General features: G+C 35.1%; 1 protein-coding gene across 2 annotated transcripts in view; it reads left to right on the forward strand.

Moving 5' to 3' along the window:
• Positions 1-786: 786 nt before the first annotated feature.
• Positions 787-22383, forward strand: part of exoc2 (exocyst complex component 2) — a 145791-nt gene continuing 124194 nt past the window's right edge. The window contains exon 1 of one of the 2 annotated variants that reach the window (XM_041248010.1): positions 787-859. The gene's annotated coding sequence lies outside the window, so the exon portion shown is untranslated. Of the gene's footprint in view, positions 860-8694; positions 8756-22383 lie in introns of those variants that run through there. The other variant, XM_041248009.1, reaches the window with a different exon arrangement.

Genomic DNA, 22383 nt, shown 5'->3' on the forward strand with positions numbered 1-22383 from the left:
CATGTCACAAACTTTTTTTCTTCTTCTTGTGATAATTCAGATTTTCCAAAATGACATGCCACCAGTTTCTCCCAACATACAAGCACTCAGAATTATACTTAATAATTTATTTGAATATTAGCTTTTCACCTTCTGTGTCATACTGAAAAGTAAAGTATAGTTAGGTTTATTAATCAAGAAAAAATCGTTTTGAATATTCACTGTGATACATTTAGTATTGTGTAAACACAAAGTACAGTAGTATCCAGCCTTTATTTGTTCTTATGGAAACCATTATAATAAAACTAGAAAATAGATGGATTAAAAAAAAAAAAAAGTTATTTTATTGGCTTTTAGTTTACAGAAAGGGAAGGGGTAGTTATACTAAAAAAATGTAAACATCAGGTTAAAATTTGAAAGTGCTGAAGTACTTTGTTTTGCAAAGCTTTTGCTGGTAACTATAAACGTTGTAGAGAGGAAAACTAAATATTTTATTGAGAAAGACTAATGCTCTATACTGTCGTAGATAAAACAAAAAACAATCCAAGCCCCAGAAGAGACACTGAAGCACACCATGCCCACACAGAAAATAACCCCACAACTGCAAGTGTAATCTAAGGTGTTCTTATTTTTATTTTATTTTATTTTATAACTATTTATTACTTCCATCTCCAGGAATCTGGAACCACAAATGCAAAATAAATATAACCATCACGTTTCAAATTTTGCGGTGAACATGTAAAGACAGTGGCACTTGTCCAAGCCACCAGCTGCCGCTTAACAAAAGCTTTTCTACCGCTGTGTCAGCTGACAGGAACTGGAGACCTGGAAGTTGATACGAGAAGGGAGGTCAACAAAGCTGTTCCTGCAGCTGCAATTTGTGAGTAGACAAAAGTAAAATAAATGTTTTCTATGAAGTATTCGGTTACAGTTTGATAATGTGAATCAGTGCAAGCGAGAGCCTTTATGACAGCGCAATGGTTTGGAATGTAGTGTACCGTCTAGTTTAAATTAGACCGCGAGGAAGTCGTGCATGCATGTCATTATTTTAGCGTATGATGTTTAAAATGTGTTTTCAAAAACCTGACGGATATCATATATAGCCTATATATATATATCTATCTATATATATATATGATGTGCATATATATTGATATATACTAGATATATATATATATATTCTTAGGTCCGGACGTTATACTTGTGCACGAAAACAACAACAACAGAAAACGTCAAAAGTTTTGACGCTGTGTTTTTTCTTGGCTTCTTCATCTGAAATTTGAAAACAGGAAGATGACCCACCCTAAGTATGGTGATACACTGGCATAACTTACCAAGCAGGGTTTAAATGCCAGTAATATCATTAATTAAATGCACTTCCCGTCTATTAAAAATGCAGCTCTGTGGTTATTGCGTCGTTTTTTTATTTGTGAAAACAAAGCACAGGGAATTAGAATGTTTGAATTTGATGGGAAAACACAAATTATAAACCATTGGTTTATTAATATATTAAAAAATAAAACAACAGTGCCTCTTGTCTGTTACACCCCTGTAAATTGTTAATTTCGTTTTTTTGTGCTAACATTTACATTGAAGCTTGAACTAGTAAATGTCACGATCTAGGCTTTTTAGGACATGGTACTGTATGCTTTACCATGTTGTCATAAGCTTTGTTTTATTATATAATTGTGTAATGCTTAGATTAAATAAATAAATAAAATAATAGTATGTTTCGTCTCGGCTTGCTTCGTGTATTGTTTTAAACAGTGGGGAACATATTTAGTTTTATTCAGCGTTTAGAATGGCGTATTTGAAGCTATTGGTGCGTTGTCCATTTATGATGGTATATTTTGAAATATTCTTACATATGAATTTCAGCAAAAAAGTTATTAATGATGTGCACTGTAAATATAACTGCATATAATGCACATTAAAACATATCACCAGTATATTTTACTGCTGTGTTATTTTTTCTTGTTTTTTTTTTTTTTTTTTTTTGTTAGCGTTTGCTGCAAACAGGGATTTGCTGTATATTACAGTGAATGTTCTGCAAAATCTTTTATATCCCCATTTATGAAGTTCACATTTGACAGATTTTTATTTAAACCTCACATTGGTTCAATTCCTTGTGCAGTACTGTTAAAAACCAAACTTAAAAATGTTTTATACTTCATGGTTATTGTGAATACAAACAGAGTGCTGTGTTCCCAGAGTATATGTTTCACATTTGTATTGTTATTTCCCCTCAGTGTCTAGGAGTAGGTCCTACTCTTCCCCTTGCTTGTATTCAAGTCTATTTTAAGACAGTTTTCAAACTTTTTTTTTTTTTTTTTTTCTGCACAGCAGGGATCAAGTGTAAAGTAGGTTTGGAATTTACTGTTTTTTTGGGGGCTACAACCTTATACAGTGAACATGTGTGCAAAATAATACATCTGTGAAATCCTTAATATAAATAAAAATGTATCAGTAATCTACAATTGATTTAAGAACCTTTGCAATTATTTGTATTTCATTTTTAGGTTTCATCTAATTTAAATTTACATGTTTAATAATATCATTAATAAACATACACTGTTGGTCTAATTGAGATTTTCACAATTTCATAAATTCCTCATCATTCATTTAAAAAGTATCTATTGATATTAAAATTTGAAAACAGTTTCAAAACGTCAGTGCTTATCTTGAGTGTGCAAACACTGTAAAAATGAACTGAACAAAAATGAGTTAACAATCTGTGTGTGTCTTAATATAATACATTTTGTACAAGGATGTTGATTGTTAAAAAGTGCAGTACCATTTTATTTTTTATTTTTTAAACTAAAGGCTATACTAACCACTGCTTTGCCTGTGGTTTTATAGCAGTACAATATTGGCGCTATTTGAGGTGGTAGGGGAAATTTGCGAAGTTAGTGTTTCTACGTGTTTTAATAGCTTACATTTAAACAGTTAATGTGAGTTAAGCCAGTCATATTATTTAATATATATATATATATATATATATATATATATATATATATGTATATATATATATATAGATATATATGCGCTATATTACGTCTATATACGTGTATATGCACAAAAGTATATTTTGGGGGGGGGATTGAATTCTGTATTGTAGCTAGACTGTATGTTTCAGGAAATTTGTATTAACCTATTAGTATGGGGTTTTGATTGGAGGGGAGCCATCTTCACGCTGAGCCTGTGTTACTGCTTGAAGCCTTCCTGTGACTGTTCCGTATCCACGACCCAGCCTAGGGTGGCCTTTTGACAGATCGCTAGCCATTTCCTGCCTTCTACACCAGTACTAATTGGAAATTTGGGTGGCCTTGCTTATTTATTTTGATGGAATGCGGTGGGTTATATTTTCATGGTACTTTCTCAGCAGTGCAGCATTTCATTTCCCACAAAGGGTAAAAAAGGGGGACAAACATACTTCATTTCAATTAACGCAAATCTTTCTGCAGCGTAAACATTTGATTTCCTGGAAGTCTTTTGAGATTGTTAAACTTGACCTGCTAATCTATTCACAAATAGAATATTGTGCATATATATTATATATATATATATATATATATATATATATATATATATATATATATATATATATATATATACACACACACACACACACATACACACACACATACATACAGTACCATAAAAAAAAGTATTGGCCCTTGCCTGATTTTCTGGATTTTTGCATATTTCTGACACTGAATGTTATTAGATCTTCAACCAAAATCTAATATTAGATAAAAGGGACACTGAGTAAACAAATAACGCAGAATGTTGATACTTACTTCATTTATTTATTAAAGAAAGTTGTGCAATACCCAATGCCCCTGTGTAAAAAAGTAATTGCCCCCTTAAATTCAGTAACTGGTTACGCAACCTTTAGAAGCAATAACTGCAACCAAACGCTTCCTGTAGTTATTGATCAGTCTCTTACAGCACCGTGGAGGAATTTTGTCCCACCCCTTCATCCAGAACTGCTTCAACTCAATGACATTTGTGGGTTTTCAAGCATAAACTGCTAGTTTCAGGTCTTGCCACAACATCTGAATGGGGTTTAGGTCTGGACTTTGACTAGCCCATTTCAAAACTTAAAAGTTCGTGTTCTTCAACCATTCTGATGTAGACTTGCTTGTGTGTTTCGGATCATTGTCTTGCTGCAAGACCCAGCTGTGCTTCAGCTTCAGTAGAATTCTCCTGTAGAATTCTCTGATACAGTGCATAATTCATGGTTCCTTCAATGATGGCAAGTCGTCCAGGTCCTGATGCAGCAAAGCATCCCAAAATCATGACACTACCATCACCATGCTTGACAGTTGGTACGATGTTCTTACTGTGGAATGCAGTGTTTGGTTTTTGCCAGACATAACGGGGTCCATGTTGGCCAAAAAGTTCCACTTTTGACACATTGTTTAATTTAATACATGTTTAAACTTTAAAAAATATATAGTTTAAATGTTTAAACGTAAAAATTAAAACATTTTGAAGAGATGCTGTGTAAGGGGGGTAGTATGCGTCTCCCTCTGTGCGGTCTCGACAGCAGGATAAAACCGAAAGTCAGCCATTATGGGGGGGGGGGGGGATGTGTTAGCTGCAAGGGCTCTGATATTTTAAAATAAATAGCTTTCTATAAATGATCACATATGTCTATAAATAGGTATTTTACATCTGCTTTTCTACTCTCCTTAAATGCAATTAATTCAGACTTAGTTAAGTCTTAAAATAGCAATCGATTAACGGGGCACACAAAATATAATCGTTCTAGTAAATATCGATGATTGCACCACACATTTTTGATGCATTCCTCTTCCCACAATGTTATTTACACCTGGGTAGCTTCAGGAGAAAAAACAAACAACAAAAACACAACATTTGCAACAAGCCTAAAGGGGTGTTACTGAAATATTTATTCAAAACAAATTACAGTACTTTGGAATGTAATCTATTTAAACTAGACACGAGTTTATTGCATCTTGTTAGTACTGTACCATGTAACCTTCACTATCGGTGAAACGGATGGAAATCCCTGCCTGAACATTATCATAATAATAAATTGATTTAATTACCACAACATGCATACCCACTAGCTGATCCTTACTCCAAAATTGCGTTTAACATCACTGAGCGTTCATTTTTAACGTTACTGAATATTTTTAAATAATCATTATATAACAGTTCATTTTGATACTCCAAAGAAGCGCAAACAGTGTACAGTCAGTTTTCTTCATGTGCACAATTTATTGACAGGCTGTTTGCCAGGAATACAAGCCTGTCGTCCTACTCTGGATTCAAGGCAGCACGCTTTTTTTTTTTTATACAGAGAATACACAGAGAGGTGTATTTATAAAGCATTTCAAAACCGATTCGCTGGTAGGATGGGACCAGCAAATCAGATGCTAGTTACCATGAGCAGACACCCTCTTTTTAATATTTGACCTGCACATTTTTTACAAAGTTTAAACAATTAAGCAAAATTTAAAAACTTTTGATACTACTAACGTTTAAACTCAATTTACACCCCTAGTGGCTACTGACACTGCTGCTCAACACTACGCCCCCTCCCACCCCCATGCTTTGGTTGGCTGGGCACGTGATTCGCTTTTTGATGCGAGTTAGCCCACTCGTGAGACCCGACATCTAAATCACGTTTTCGTGGGCTATGTGCTGTGGTACAACACCCCCTTTAAAAGCTAAGTGGCTGCATCCTGGTTTGATGTTCAAAGCTTGTTTGTCCAGGATATGAAATGAAAACACATTGTGTTTGATAATGATTATGTTTCACTTCTCCATGGGTGGCAAAAATGTGGAGCAACAACTTTGCCATATAACGCTTTGATATTGATGGGAGTCATGAATTTGTGTCAAACACTCTTGTGTGAACGAAAACAGAAATTGTGCATTTAAGAACGTATTTATAGCACACATGTATATAAATGTACTGTGTATTGTATCATGTTTTGCTCTACACACAGTACTGTGCATTCACTATACTGGGGAAAAGGTTTTGCTGTTACAGCACATTTGTTGAAAGAGGACTTATATTTTGTGGTCAGTTTTAAAAGTCTTTAACATCTACAGTCGTTTATCAGTACATTACTGGTCAAAAGTAGCCCAATATGTAATTGGTTCAATTCAAGATACTGAATGTTTAGGCAGTAAGACACGCTAAGGTGTGCATTTAGGGATGCCATGGTATTAGGCTACATTTTGAAAAAATATGCCAGTTTTTGTCACCCTGCGGTAGAGTATTTTTTATTATATAGCTATTAAAACCAGTATAAATTCCATTAACTTTTTTTTTTTAAAGTAGCTATTTAAAGAAATAAAATACAACTTTAAATCGCTTTACATAGCTAGATCTAGGTTTTAGCTGAAGGGTATTTCCCAGTTTTCTCTACAAAATATAGTTAACATCCTATACGTATCTTTTAATAAGCTTCCATGATAGTGCAAAGTTTGCATCAAGGAAAAAATAGCTTTCAATATTTCAAAACAGAAATAAGCTTAGTGTTAATTTAAGTTCTCTTAGTTACATGCAACCACATTTATTTGCCAGCTTTAAATAGCTGTAGTAGCAGAAATACTATGTAATCTTTGCTTGAGGAAAAGCTGTATACGCTACTACTGTACTGAATGTTTAAAATGTTTTCTTCTCAAGTACACTTGGAGAATATTTTGTTAAAGCTTATTATGAAAAGAACATTGCAAACTGTAAAAACAGAAGCCTGATTTCTGAATAATTGCATGCAGTGCTTCGCACCATTTTATGTGTAATCAGATCCACTTGGGTAATCTACTGTACAGCAGGTGAAAGGTTTGAATCACTACATTGTATTGATTTATTAGTAAAAGTACTGGCAGCTGCTTTTTGGAAAAATAAACATACTTTTTCTGCAGATGGATTTTTTTCTTCTCCTTCACATGTGGCGAGAAAGGCAATTGGCAAATATACCTATACAAATCACAGCGCTCGTGCTGTTCAGTAAGAGGTTTGTGGCAAGGTCTCACAAGCTTAGAGGGTGGGAGTGCTACCCTTTTTCTTTACACCAAAGTGATTGAGTGTTCTCCTTCTGTAAATGCTGATTTAACATAAAAAATAAGAATTATATTACTGCATTCATTAAGGATTCAGTAGTATAGTAAAACCCAGGATCTGAACTATGATGACTCTTTTCTGTTAATATTTACATTTTTAAATGTTCATGTGTTGAATGTTATTTTGACAGTGCAAGATCATTTGTTACCTCTATACACATACTGTAAATGTTGTACACATCAAAGCTGCAGTGATTTATGTAAAAAGAAAAGTAACAGTACTGTAGTACAAGTGATTTTTAGATTGATACAGTCAACACCACATCCAACAGAAACTTGTTTTCTTTGGAGCTCACTGTACTGTAAGGTTTAGTACTGGCCAGAACCAACCTTCACTTCAGGCCACTAAGATTTCAGTGCACAAAAGTTGCAAGAGTTTCCACTGAGATTAGGAGTGTGGTTGTTTTTTTTTTTTTCAAGGAATGCTTCTTCCTGCACCGAATGTAGCTAAATGTCACTGATCTACGCTGTGACATTTACCATGGCGATCACCTACTCTGTCATCCTAAGTCATTTGAATGGGACCTGAGGTACTGAGAATTCTTTTGCTTAAATACAAAGAAAAAATGATGTCGCCTAAACAATTGTTTTGACAAGTTGAAATATAAAATTTTACCCGGCTGTACCGGCTTACTTTCACCTCTGTATTGGTGACATATAGAAAGCTTTCATGTTTTCCCGCAGAAAGACCCAACACCAACACAGAGTACTGAGGCATTTTTAAAACCATCTCCTCAGCTTTTTGGGTAAAACTGAAATCTGAGAGCAGTACTGTATTTGGGATTTCCAGGTGCCTGGATGGCTCCCAAAAACAGAAGAGAGGAACTCTCATTTTGTTCAGATCCCAGACTCAACAAATGACTACAGCAAACAGGAACTTTTGCTGAAATACCCAACAGTCTTAAAACTACTGATGCTGTAGAATGCAGAGAGTACAGTACATAAACAGCTGAATATCTACTGTATTATATTACTTTTAAAGTATATATTGTTTGACTGAAAGCTGAGTGCAAGTACAGCATGGGCACATCATAGAGTATTTCTTTTATTTATTTGTTTATTTTAATTGAGCTGCACAGCTAGTTTCTTATTGCTGCTATTTCAGAGGGTACAGCATAAACAGATGATGGTATGATGACATCAGAATTTGAGGATGGCAGAAGTCATTGTAAATATAGCCAATGGCAACTACTAATTAAAATGGTCCTTTCCCCACCAGTGACCATGGTGGTAGAGTTGCAACTATACGATTAAAGATTTAAAGATTTTTCACATCACAATACAAGCTCAACAGAAAATGATATCACGATATTAACACAATATATGATAATCTGGATCTGGAACCTGATAGATTTTTTTTCTTTTAGATAATTTTAAAGAAAGGAACAGTTATATTAATGCCAACAATAACAGTTGAAAAATGCCAAATATATATATAGGGTTGAGTTAACACAAAAACAATGCTGTACCTACCGCCTCAACAGTAATCAATTGTATCTTAAACTTTAAAGGAGAGTAAATTATGCCATTGTTTTAGAAAAAAAATATTGTTACGTTTTCCTCTGCTCACCCATGTATTGATCATATGCTGTGTGTTTTGTTTCACAGTGGTGTTTAACATTAAAGTCGTTTATGACTCCAATGGACTGTTTGCACAGAAGATCTAGAGGTTTGCCCTCCTTCTCAATTACAACATATTTTTTCTGTTCATTGGTCTTGAAATATTCAAAACTCGTCTTGCTCTTTTCATTGTTTCCCGCTGCTGGCATTGCTTGTGCAACTGAGTTCACTGTATCACAAGCTGGCATGCATGTAGAAGCCATTGCGGCAGTCTGTCATTAGTATTCCTGCTCTCCTGCCTGCCTGCATGCTGCTTAATATCATAAATCAGATGTTTGGATTCGCTAGAAATGACAAAAATACCTTACGCTTATTTACCACCTCATCAGAAGTTGCGCGACGGATTCAAAAACGGCAAATGAAAAACAGCCCAGTGTGATATGTGAGATTAATAAAAAAACAACAACAAAACAAACAAAACAGGATCAACACAGTAACTCTTGAACCTTAAATGTTTAGACAGCAAAAAGTAAACAACCCAGATTATGCTCATGCACGCATCGTGATCTCTATAGAAAGCCATCTGGGACAAAAACGTGTTGTGCTGCTTTAGAGCGAGTCAGAATCTCATGGGACAGAAAAAAAAGGCAAGCACGTAATTTGAAATGCCTTGCTGAAACAGTTCTCAGCTTGCTGTAAACGTTGTGTAGCGATATTTATATAGATTTTATATATTATATATTTTTTGTTGCGACTTTGTTATGTGGAATGTAATAAATAAGTAAACGCATGTTATTATGGCAGTTGTTTACTGTGAAGAAACAGCAATGTCAAGGAATGGGGCAAAAAATAAAGTGAGGTGTTAACTTTTATGAGCTAGTTATTTTGGGAATAAACAAAACAACATTTTTGTAGTTAATTCGCTGGGGTTAAATAAGGCCTACACAATGTATTCTTTACTCGTGCGATATTTTTCTACTTACGTGTTACATATTGTAACATCTTGCTGTAAAATAAAGCCGCCCCTGCTGCTATGCTGTCTCCGGCTGCGTTCTGAGCAGTAATGGCTTGTACTGTATTATTTGAAAACAAATTAATATCCAAACGAACATTTAAATTATAAGCGAATATCCTAACATGAAAATTCTGTGTTGTCCCGGCACTAAATTTAATGTAGAGGTTGCAAATAACAAAATAATTAGTTTACCTAATTAACGGATAGTTCAACATTGAGGGTTTTTTTTTTTTTTTTTTTTGTAAATTATTACTATTGGCTTAAATTAATCTTTCTTAATTATTAAAATAGTTTTTTTTTTTTTTCTAATAATGCATTAAAATGGGTTGATTCTTATTTGTTGGATAGAAAGCAATGTGTTAGTTAGTAATATCCAATCTCCCTTTAGAAATTGCACAGTGGGGGTCCCCCAGGGTTCTGTAGGGGCCATTATTATTCTGTATATCAATGGTCTGCCGGACGTTTGTCCTGGAGTTAACCTCCAGATGTACGCTGATGATACAATTGTGTATGTTTGCTAAAACTAGTCAAGGCTGCTTGTAAGCAAACAAATGTTACGACAGAGTTGACAAATTGACAAATAGTTACTCCTGCCTAACATTGAATGTGAAGAAAACTGTAAGAATGTGTGTTTATATGAAACAGAATTATTTTTTTAATGTTTTAATTAAAGGGGATAATATTGATATAGTTTCATTTTTTAAATATTTAGGAATAAAAAATGATTCCCAATAAACATTAAAAAAAACACATTAAAAAGGTGATAAAATCTGTGAGTTTTAATCTGTGAAATTTGAGGTATATTAGAAATGATTTAATGCTGCTAAATTGTATTTGCCTAATGTGATTTTATCACGCTTATCATACTATGTAACCACTTGGTCCCAAGCTGGGAAATCTGTCATTCAGCCAGTTTGCTTTCTCTATAACAGTGGTTCTCAAACTTTTTGTATTGGTGACCCCTTTCACACAGCAAGTCTCTGAGTGCGACCCCTTATGAAAATTAAAAATAATTGTTTTATTTTTAACACCATTTTAAATGGTACATTTATAAACCCAGAGAAAATTAATCTTTTCTCACCACTTTTAAAGTAAGACAAACACATTTTTTTAATCAAATTATTGTTACACAGAAAAGGTCATTTTAAAGTAGTTAAGATAGTAATTTTAAAATACTCACTATAAGCAGCGAATAGTCACTGGGGTGGATGATGCTGTTTCTTTGACACAAAGTTGTATTCTTGGCACTGTGTTAGAAAGGGCACATCTGATGTCATGCTTCACATTAAGCCAGTTTCGGGATTTTGCCTTTGTGAGAAGAATGGAGAATCCACTCTCGCATTCGTAAGTAGTGGAAAACGGCAGAAGGACCCTCTGGGCCATTTCAGCCACCAGGAGATATTCACTTGCAACTGAACACCAGAACTGGTTTAAAGGCAGCTGTGTGAATTTTGCTTTAACCCCATCATCATTGATCATGTCGATAAACTTCCTGTGCGTGAATATCCTCAGTAGGTAACTGCTCAGCCATCACACTGAAAGGGTTCTTCACCAGGGAATGAAATGCTTCTGGTAGTGCTGGTAAGTAGTGCGAGAACTCTTCGTGAAGGGCTGTCAGATGTTCACGAAAACTGACTTGAGACCTTGGTCAATGTTGACTTTCTCCTCCTCGCTGAATGAGGAAAGTGTCGAAAACATGCCATATCTGTCTATGTCCAACTTACTGCGCACAGATCCAACTTAATCTGGAAGGCTCTGATTTTATTAGTCAGGTCTATTAATGTTGAACATTTCCCTGAAGCGTCAGGCTGATGTCGTTAAGGCTATCAAACAGAGAAGCCATTTCTTGTCACCGAACTTTTTGTTCAGCTCTTGTTTCTCTTTTTGCAGAAAAAACCTGGTCATCTCTTCGTGAAGTACAAAAACAAGCTTTAATGCCTGTCCCCTAGAAAGCCATTGGACTTGAGTGTGGTAAAGCAGAACTTCTTATTCACCACCCATTTTGTTGCAGAGCTCTCGAAAGAGATGACTATTCAAAGCCTCCTTTTTAATGAAGTTCACCGCTTGTATTACAACATCCATCACAGCATTAAGGCACATTGGCAATGTCTTTGCAGCTAGGACTTGACGATGGATTTTGCAATGTGTGACAGTCACATTACGTGACATGCATCTTACCTTCTGCTGAAAGCCAGACCGCGCACCCATCATGGCTGGAGCTCCGTCGGGTACATACACCACAAAGATTTTCCACTCAATGCCATTGCTTTCGAGAAGGGCATTCACCTTATTGAAAATGTCCTGCGCTTTTGTGGTTTTTTCAAGTTGTTCAAAGAATAGGAATTCATCCTTAACATCCCAAGCATTAATCCACCATAAGAAGGCTATCAATTGCGCACAGTTAATAACATCGGTAGTTTCGTCAAGTTGCAGGCTGAACATAACAAACCACAGAATGTTTAATTTCATGCACAACTTGGTCTTTGTTATCTTCAGACATCTCGCATATCCTGCAGTATCATTCGACAAAGGAAGCATATTAAGATTTTTAGCAGTAAGATTTTAAACGTATGGTTAAAACACAAACAGCTTTGTGATTACTAATTGTAAATATATAATTTTATTAGATTGGCTCTTTTTAGTGTGTTACTAACTGTGGTATATTGGTAGATTTTGCCAAATTGTTGTACTATGAGTATTATAACCAGGGGTGGGAGGTTATTATTTTGGTATGTGGCAAAGTGGTTAATAGTGTGCAGGTGTAGGTGATCACAGAACAGACAGACAATTGTGATCTAGGTGCAAAGATTTGTTTTTATTTGTTTTATGTCCAGTGCCTGACGGCAAAACAAACAGTAAATAATAATGCTGGTAAGTAATACTGCTGCTTGTATTACTTACATTTATAATCCCTGGGCTGGTTCCGAAATAATATTCCCGTTATTGTATCCCCACATTTAACACAAAACACTTGCAGTTTATTGCGATACGAGTAAAGTGCTGTTCCGGGTTTGTGCTAGCCTCTGGCGACAGCTCCGGAACGTATTATAAATAGCATGTTTACAGACAACCATGAATAAAAGTGTAGCTAGCATCTCGCCTTTTTCAACACTACTCTGTTTTAAAGATCGCGCCTCTCCAGTACAGTTATTCAGAGAAAGTGGATTTGTAACTAAATATACTATGGTGTTTCCCTTGTCTGGTGAAATAAAGATAGAAAGTTAAATTCTAAATACTAAAATGTATTCTTTTTCTCAATAACAGTCAGCAAAATCCAGTGCTTACCAGGCATATTAACAACCCGCCTCTGCTCACGAATGATTGGTCAGCTGCCAGATCTTTCACTTTCCCATTGGCTACTCGCTCGCCTTCTTTTTATGCAGAATACCGTGAATGGCCTCTACTTGCTTACGACTGGACAGCTGAGTAAAACTTGGAAGATATTTGACTCTCCTACTGGCCAAACTTATTGCGAGTACCTGCACCTGAAACAAACACAGTTTATGTCCACACAACTAACTTATGATTGGGCTACAGCAGAGACAATGCAGATATTCAACTGGTTGATCGTATCGCAAAAGCCATTCAAGAAAAAAAAAAAATGTTGCATACGTACAAGCACAGCATAAGTGATCAGCACTGTCAACTGACTGCTGTGACGCTTTTGTTGTTAAACGTGTTTAAAGCTTTCTTTATTTTACCTGCCAGAACTGTGTTCATGACCCGTAATTTAAAAACAGCTGCCGCAGACACGATGGCCTGGCTTTGCGGGCACGAATCTGCCCGCGGGCACCACTTTGAGGACCACTGGTGTAATTGAATACATGAGAACATAAAATATTCGAATAGCACATTACATATCTGAGTACACAAAAAAGACTTATATTAGCTACAAGTAGAAGCAAACATGTTGTTTTTTAAAATGCTGCTGCTTGACTAGTGTTCAAAATCAAGGTTTAAACCCTGCACGTTCATGTGAATGAGATTGGCATTACATTACATGTAAGGACCCTAATCACTGCTAGCCAGGAAGTTTAGACAGAGAGTCGCCGTAAAAGATCAAGGTTGAGGGACATCAGGGACCTGAGGTTCATGTAACTGCAGCAATAGTGTGACATTTCAAGCTGTCTCCAGGTAGCATAACATGCAAACCTTAACAGTAATTCATAGGCTGAGCTCATCTTTGATATTACAGCAGGCTATAGCCTGTACGTCAAAATTAGCCACAAGCAGTGCTTTTTAGGCTAAATATCAGTGTAGGTTAAGTGCTTGATTGAAATCTCTAACTTACTTGCCAAGTCATATTTCTAGAAATATTTGTTTAGTTTCAGAATAAAACTTTAGTCATGAGTTTAAAACAATTTAAAACGGATTTCATCTGGAACATAAATAAATAGAGATTATACATCAAAAATATATGTTGATAGTAATACACAACTCACCAGTTCATGGGAAAACAACTGATAGTATATTTTAAATTAGATTTCATACATGTTTAATGAAGATAAAAGATGTCTAAGATGTTTCTATCAATAGGCTTAAAGTTTCGCTCCAAAATTAAGAATACATCAGATTTCTGTAATTTATAATAATAGTTTCTCCCATATTCTAAATATTCTATTGAAGTCTGTCTCTAGAACTCAAATGAAGGTGGACTGATATCCTTCCAGTTTATTAGGATGCAGCGTTTAGCAAAAAAAAAAAAAAAAGATTATTTTCTGAGATTTGTTTATAGGTAAAGATGATAATTCCCCCAGAATAATTTGTTGAGGATCATTTATTATTACTTTTGGCCAGAAACTTTTTAATTTTCTGTATTCCCAAAGCATATGTATTAATGTTCCATCTTCACTTTCACATCTCCAACAGTCTGAGTTATGTTTTAGGTTTGATCTGTATAGTTAATACGGTGTAAAATGGCAGCGATTTACAATTTTGAATTGAATGGAGCGAAGCTTAGTATTGATGGAACAAATTTTAACATTAGAATTGGTATGGTTCCAAGCTTCTTGAGAGATTTCAACCTGCATATCTTTCTCCCATTTATTTTTAATGGAGTCATTTTTTATGTTAGTATGAAGCAATATAAATTTATAAAAACCAGAAACAAATTTCTGAGATGACTTAATATTAAGAAGATGTGTTAATTTTGGTTCCATGAAGCATAGATCCATACACTTCAATTGCTTGAGAGCAAGCTTAAGTTTACTAAATATGTTCATATTTTCTAGTGTTAAACCCAATTATTTTTAAACATTCTATAACTTATAAATTGTCCTTTATAAAATAAATCACCATAACAATTAATTCCTGCTTTAGCCCATGACTCTTCATGGAGGATTTTCTTATTATACTTTACTTTGTGGTTATACCATAAGTCTGAATGGTAGTAGAATGGTTTTGAATCATTTAACACACATGTTAAGATTGAGAAAATGTGATGTCCAAATTTGAATATATACATATGTTTAAGAGAAGGTGGGGGGGCCATGAAATAAAATTGTCCTGAGAGAAACGGGAGTAGCCAATTGTTGCAAGACAGAAAGCCATAAAGGAGGGTTAGGAATGAAAGAAAACCAGAATCTAAATTATCTAACGTGATATGCCATGTAATAAAGTTTGCCATTCCATAAAAAATTAGAGTATAACTTAGAAATATCCTTAAAAAAAGGAACCAGGTAGAATTATAGGCAATGTGGATATTGTGTATGCTATCATAGGATGGACCATCATTTTGATTACTTCAATTTTACCCCAAAAAGATATTGGAAGTATTTTCCAATTATCTACTTTAAATTACATTTTCTGTAAAAGTGGTTTAAAATTGAAATCATACATTGTTTTATAATTTTGGTTAATTGTTATGCCAAGGAATTTAATACCTTTTTTTTGCCATTGAAATTGATAATCTCTAAAAAAATAGATGGAAAAAATCTTTTGAAATTGGTAAGATTGGCTTGAGATTTGGATCCGTTAGCCACGTAACCAGATATGTAGTCAAAATCTTCATTGGCTTTCATAAGGCTAGGAAGGGAATTTGTTGAGTTGTTTAGTGTAACTAATAAATCATCTGCATATAGCAGAACCTTTGACGTATTTTCTTTAATTTTTAAACTAGTTATAGACTCGTCATTTCGTATATATGCTGCCAGACTTTTAATTACTAAATTAAATAGTAATGGTGAAAGTGGACATCCCTGACACATTCCATGTGAAATATTAAGGGCCTTAATATCTAGAGATATTACTAAAGCTTGTTGACCTTGATCTGTGAAAGCTTCTAAAACAGTTAGAAGTTGTAAAACATTATCTGACGAAAATCTTTTTTTCATAAAGCCCTTTTGGTCCGGATTCTTCCATTACACTGGTCAAACGTTCAGCTAGAATGAAAGCTAACATTTTACAATTGGTTTGGATTAGTGCTATTGGACGATAATTAGAGCAGCATAGGGGGTCCTTTTCTTCCTTATGAATTAATGTAATATGAGATAAATTCATAGATTGTGGTAATTGCTGGTTAGCAAATGCATATTGAAAAACATTAACTAGTCTGTTAGCCAACAATTCCTTGTTAAGTTTATTAAATTCTGCTATCCCATCTGCTCCAGGAGTTTTATTGCATGGGAGTTTGTCAATAGCCCTCAACACTTCTTGCAAAGAAATTGTGTTTTCAAGACAATTAGCTTGGTCTTCTGTTAATTCTTTAAGTTTAGCTTGATTCAGAAATGAATCGATATGCATTTTATCATTAAAGCTATTTGCGGAATAGAGTTTCTTATAAAATAGTTTACATTCTTTATTAATTTCTTCAGGATTGGTAATTACTTGGACATCTTGGTTTTTAATAGCTGCTATACGTCTAGACTCACTAAGCTTTTTGAAGGAATTTGTCACCTTGTTCATAATATAGTCTTTTTATTCTATTCAAGTGGAACACTGTTTTTTATGTGAGGATGTTGTTTAGTTGAAATTTAAGTCGAATAAGTAAAGTGTAATTTGCTGGTGTTGGATCTATAATAAATTTAGCCTCAATTTCTTTTGAATTTTGAATTTTGATATTTAGTTTTTTCTTTTTTGCTGAAACATAAGAAATTATTCTCCCTCTGATATAAGCTTTAAATGCGTCCCATGCAACATTTGGATTTGTTTCACCATTATTGTTTATCAGAATATTGTTTAATTGCTGACTGGATGTAGTCTTTAAATTTTGTGTCTCTAATTAATATTATTAAACCTCCATGTTCTTTCTTTTTTAGTAGATATATTATAAAAATCAATTAAGAGTGTGACAGGGACGTGATCAAAAACTTGAATAGTATCAATAGAGGTAACTAGTGTATTTGCAACAATACAGTTTGATATAAATATATAGTCAATTCTGGAAAAAGTTTTATGTGCAGCTGAGAAAAAAGAATGGTCTCTATATACCCACTAAGCCACATTCAGTAATTAGATTGTTTAAAGCTGATGATAATCCCTTAAATCCACCTATGCCTTTCGATGTACGGTCAACAATTCATCCATGGTAGCATTAAAGTCCCCTCCAACTATCCATGGGAGATCTCTCCATTTAATTTTTGTATTAGAGATTTATAGAATTCTTGCTGGTTATAATTAGGGGCATGTATACTTGATAAAATAAACATTTGGTTACCTAAATTCATTTTAATTGCTATTATACGTCCCTCTGTATCTTGCAATTTGTCAATACATGTAAAGTTTAGTTTTTTATTAATATAGCAACTCCCCTGGATTTTGAGTTATATATGGAGTAGAAAACGTGGCCTACCCAACAATATTTTATGACTTTTAATAGGGTGATTAAATCCACGATACCACTTTTAGTCTGTGTTGATTTCCATTAGGTAACATTTTCAAATAGCATTCGAATATTACATAAACAAACAACCAGTGAGAATAAAAAAATAAAAATAAAAAAACGTTGAGAAAAAGTATCTAATGGTATCTAATTAGGGTGTTAACCAACATCTAAATACTCAGCGAAAACAACTCCTGACACACTCAGTCTTTCAGTCAGAAGAAAAACTCCTGCTCAGGAAAATAAATAATATATTAACTAAATACAGTAGTTTGCAATAAAACATTCGGCGAGAAAGAGTGAACTTAGTTATAACGTTAATCTTGCAAGAATGTATTTAAATGTCTGTGTAGTTGTAAATTCATAAACAGAGGTAGGCCTACACAGGTACACATGACACATTGATATTACCACTAGTTATTCACGTTATTGTTTGTACACAACATAGAAATACATACACGCATATATTTTCATTCATTCAGCAGCTAAGTTAAATGACGTCTCTGTAAAATTAAGTTACACACAAACAGTTTAATTTCATTACCATATACTTCTTTTCCCATCATATTTGACAGTAGTCTCTATGTCCATATCTTAAAATAGTGTACCTTGTGAAAGTGAGGGGGTGAACTGTCCTGTCTAGTTTTTTAATGGTCCATTTTCTTCGTTGATTCAGCAAAATTTGGAAACTTGCTTTTTGTGAAGGCTGACGTTTCCTCCACAGAGCGAAAGAAATATGTGGAGTTTTCAAAAGTAAGCTTGAAGGATGCTGGATACACAGTTCCGTACAGTATATTCTTGCCACGCAGATATTTTCGAATCGAATCCCGTCCTTTCCTTTTTTCCTGTAACTCTGGTGAGAAGTCTGGATAAATGCTGATGCGATATCAAGAATGTTCCATCTCTATTGTTTATCCTGGTACCTCAGAAACCGAATAATAAGCGTGCGGGATCTCTCCTGGAGCAGGCATTGGTTTCAGTGTATGATGTGCGCGTTCAATTTCAAGTCGACATTGTCTCTCAAGTTTGTCCTTCCCAAAAATTTCACAAAGTAGTTCACAAGCAAAGTCCACCAAAATCGCTGTCTCTGTTTTTTCAGGCACACCCTTAATTCTGATATTGTTCCTTCTATTGCGGTTCTCTTGGTCTATTATTTTATCTCTGTCTCTGTATTTCCTTTGTATTTTCCGTGGTGTCACGCTTTATGGTGTTTCTGTCTCAGTTATTCTTGCTTCCAGATTTGATATTTTCTCCTGTGTTTTTGTATTATTTTCAAGCAGGTTTTGAAGAAGTTTGATTCGAAAGTAGTTTTTGAAGTAGTTCGTTCAAAATAGTGGTTTGATTGATATCCTGTTCTGTGTAAGGCGCTTCCTCGGAGCCGTCATTGCTCTTCGTAGACTCGCACTTCTGTCACATTTTTTGGAGCTACTGGAGTTGTTCTTTTTTTTTGGGTTGAAGCTGGCATTTTCATGTTCTATCGCACACAAAATGTACTTTTATTTAGAAAAAAATAAGTAAAATTGACCAAAAAGGGTTATATTATAGAATACTGAGCGGAGCGCTGTCGTCTCACGTTCGTTCGACTTTCGGGCATCACGTGACTCTCTCATAGCACTTTTTTAATGTCGTGCAGGTCCTACTGTAGCTCAGTGGGGTTGGGGGTTTACTAAAGATGATCTTCTAGATCTTGTAGAAGAATATGTTAAGTCCAACAACATTGAAACTTTTTACCAACTGGCTCCAGAGTCTACGGATGCTTTAAGCCATGTCAGGTTTTTTTTTTACCTCGCCACTAAACCACAAATGAATTTATGTCAAATCAGCAAGTAAAGTGTGTGTGAATTGCCTGAGCGGCTTCAATAAATGTGTTCAATTGTTTCATTGTGGTGGCATTTCCTTCTGGAGAGCATCATAACATGTATTAAAATCATTGCTTTATATGGTAAACAGTACATATCAAAATAGTTAACTTCCGTCGCTATAGAGGATTATGCACTGAACTCACATTGGGGTTAAGTTTCTGTTAATGTAATGCTTATTTCTGCTATGCACAGTCCCGCCCCAATCAGACAAATACAGCAAATCAGCAAGCTGTATATGTCTGATTGATGGAAACGATCCTCACAGGAAGTAATTCCCACCCCTAGATAGGTGTGTGCTTTTAGTAATAGTTAGCAAAACAATTACATTCCTTTAGTGGCAGATCACGCAATTTACACTCGCGTTACATGCTCAATATAATCAGTTACTTTACGGTTAGAGGAGAGTTAAAAAAACTGACCTGGCTTAGTGTCTGTACATTCTGGAACCTGTTGGCAACCCTGCCAACCAGAAACCTGTAAGGAAGTGTATGCCAGGTTCATGAGAGATCATCCAGAGCTCACAGTCAGAAAATCTGAACAATGTTCGCGTGCAAGATCCAAGGGAACATCAGATCCTGATATACCAGAGCACTGGTTTAATGAAATCCTTACAAATACATTGAATGAAAACAATGTCCGTGACAAACCACCATGTAGATGAAATTGGCTTCATCATAGACCCTGCATCTGACAAAATCCTGGCTCCAAGGAGGATCAAAAAATATCTGCCAAATCCTTGGGGGTAGTGGAAGGCAACAAATAACCACATGCATGACTGGCGGCTAGGATAAGTCTGCCTCCATACATAATATACAAAGGTAAACACCTCTACAGCACATGGTCTCAGAATGATCCACAATTAGCAAGGTATGCTGTGTCTGGTCATGGGTGGATGGAGAGGTCACTGAAGGTTATTTTGAAAATCTGTTTTTGACAGAGTCCTCCAAGGTCTCAGAAGTTTCCTAGTCCTTATGTTTGATGGACATGCTTCACATGTCTCTCTGAAACTAGCTCTAAAAGCAAAGGAAAAAAAAAAATGTGCTTATCTGGAGGCTCCAATCTCATTTAAATCATCTTTTACAGCCCCTGGAAAGGTAAAACAACAGTGGAGGAAGAAGCTACGATGTTATGCATGTTGCAGTCATGACAAGATTAGAAAGATTTTCATCCAAGCTAAAGGATGTGCTTGATGTTGCTTTAAAGTAAAATCTGTTTGTATTTTTAAAAATTATTTTCAGCTTCATTCGGGCATTGAAAGGTTTTCTTGGCTTTATCCGGAGAAAAAACGACTAGAGACCTGTGCTTTACGTCTTTTTTTATGATGCTGGACAGGGTCAGACGTCGGACTGGAAAGGGAAAATTGTAATGTTGGACCTGGTGTTGGACTTTCATTTTTATCTTCATGGGAGTAATATTAAAAACAAAACTTACTAGTTCATTGTGTACACTAAGAAAATAATGAATGTTATTGCTCTGTAGAGCAGTTCCCAGAAATAATTTTTTACTTTTAAATGGATTTTATTTCACATGCCTCCATCATATTCATTGTTTTGAAGGTTTTAAAAAAAAAAAAAAAATCTTAATCAGGAAACCAAATTAAATATTTCATAACAGTAAACTTACTTCAAATGTCATTCATTAAATGAACAACCATGAACTATCCGTTTCTTACAAACTCAGTTAGTCGATCAGGGAAGGGTACCAACAATGTTATTGACCAGTCATATAAATCAATAGGCAAATGTTTTTAAGTTGTTTACCATTTGTTTGTTTCATCATATCAATAAAAACACCTGCTGCCCTGGAATTAGTTTTCTTCGATTTCATTAAGTTGTTGACTTGTTAAATCTTTGTGTCTCTTGCACAAAGCTTCCATTAGAAGTGAGTTAATCTGTGTTGAAACTGCTTTCTAAATCACCTTAAAGGTATTCTCTATTCTTAGGGCTCTTTGTTTTCATTTTTTATTTTTGGTCATGTGATGTCTAAAGTTATTAAGCTGGCTCCGTTTCTTAGTTAAACTCTTGTAAAAGCATTGATTGTGAAACAAGATCACTTTTGTTTTTTCTTCCATAACTATAATTCTGTTTCATTCATGGGGTTCCCACGCAGGGCAATTTACAAGTGAAATAGTGGTGCGTGTACATGTTTAGGAGAATTACTTGTGTAAATCAGGTTTGTGGCCAAAGAGAGGGATAGGGTAAATGACGAAACACATGGGAAAATCCACACCCAGTTTCTCATGGAAACCTGCATTTTAAGTATACATGTTAATTAGCTTCTTTATCTGTAAGTGACATCACTATAAATATTGCAAGGGAGCAGGTCAGTTGTTACTGTGAATTCCAAGACGGCAGAAAGTATGTTTCTGAGTGGCAGTTTTATGGTTAGCAGTGGTGTAGTTCACCTTAATGATAATGCTGTTTGAGAATACCCTTGCTATAAAAACAACGCTAAAGTTAAACACAAAGAACAAATTAGCTGCTTAAATGTCTAACTGAATTAATTCCTGTCCTTTTTTTTGATCCCACCTATGTCCAAAGACAACACGTGTCTGCCCTCCACGTTAGTAAATATAGTTGGTGAACTGGAGGTCATGAGCCAGCTCGAGCGCCCAAAACAGCACAACAACATATATACCAAAAAGTTGTTGACGCCCTCTCTGAACTGACCAAATAACATTGCAAATGAACGTATTGGTAAATCTAATACAACTTAAAAGAAAGAAGGGAATCTCTGACAGCACAAGACTCCTCAGATCTCTGCTGTTCACTTGAAACTGGCGGCTGAGGTAACCTTCACAGTTGCCCAGTCCTCTTATAGTAAGCAGGATTGGGCTTGCTTTTTGAGAGTCGCTGGTTGGAATTTGCATAAACAGTCATACTAACATGGGTTGCGAGTGTTTTGGGCTTGTTTTGGAAGGCAATGCCGCTTTTTCTTGTGAGACGGCAATACTGGTAACGTTCCCCATCTATCTCCCAGGCAGTCACTGATTCCTGAACACCTCATTTTGTTTGTGCAGGATACAGCAGTGGCAATTCTGG

This window comes from Polyodon spathula, chromosome 4, assembly GCF_017654505.1.
Source record: "Polyodon spathula isolate WHYD16114869_AA chromosome 4, ASM1765450v1, whole genome shotgun sequence".
Lineage (NCBI taxonomy): Eukaryota > Metazoa > Chordata > Actinopteri > Acipenseriformes > Polyodontidae > Polyodon > Polyodon spathula.